The sequence below is a fragment of the Calidris pugnax genome, unplaced genomic scaffold, assembly GCF_001431845.1.
Source record: "Calidris pugnax isolate Ruff unplaced genomic scaffold, ASM143184v1 scaffold5, whole genome shotgun sequence".
Classification (NCBI taxonomy): domain Eukaryota; kingdom Metazoa; phylum Chordata; class Aves; order Charadriiformes; family Scolopacidae; genus Calidris; species Calidris pugnax.
Window position 1 is genome coordinate 2665970 of NW_015090814.1, and position 578 is coordinate 2666547.

At 66.4% G+C, this 578-nt stretch overlaps 1 protein-coding gene across 1 annotated transcript in view; it reads right to left on the bottom strand.

The window, feature by feature from the left end:
• CRH (corticotropin releasing hormone) overlaps positions 1-466 on the bottom strand; it is a 1851-nt gene extending 1385 nt beyond the window's left edge. The window contains exon 1 of the mRNA XM_014939592.1: positions 188-466. The gene's annotated coding sequence lies outside the window, so the exon portion shown is untranslated. The remainder of the gene's footprint in view (positions 1-187) is intronic.
• Positions 467-578: the final 112 nt, after the last annotated feature.

A 578-nucleotide genomic window follows, 5' to 3' on the forward strand; every position in this document is an offset into this window, starting at 1 on the left:
GCTCCACGCCTCCCGCGGGTGGAAGCGCTCGGACCCACGCAGGGCAACGCTCAGCCCCGCGCAAAGCAGTGCTCAGCCCCGCGCAGGGCAACGCTCAGCCCCGCGCAAGGGCAGCGCTCAGCCCCGCGCAAAAGCAGCGCAGGGCAGCGCATCCCGCACCGCTCCCGGGCGCGGTCCCGCACGGTACCTGGAGCGGTGTCGGGGGTCTCTGCGGTGCCCGGCGGTTCTCCCTTCCTCTCTCCCGTTCTCTCCCCGGGAGCCGGTTCTCCTGGCGAGACTCGGGATGAGATTCGGTCCTAAAGCGGAGCCGGGGCGCGGGATTTTTATAGCTTTAGACCCTCTCCTGGAATCACGCAGAACTTGCCTAATAAGCTGACGCCGCTTCTGCTGTGACAGCCCGATTGCGTGCCCCGCTCCGCTGCTGAATAAATCATGGGGGCCCGGTCGGAGAAGGCGATGGGCCGAGTTTCGCTATCGCAACCCCAAATCTCACGTCCAATTATATCAACAGATATTTATCGCCTCTGCCGTGACGTCAGCCGGGGCCGGGGGCCGGGGAGCAGCAGGGTGCCCCCCCC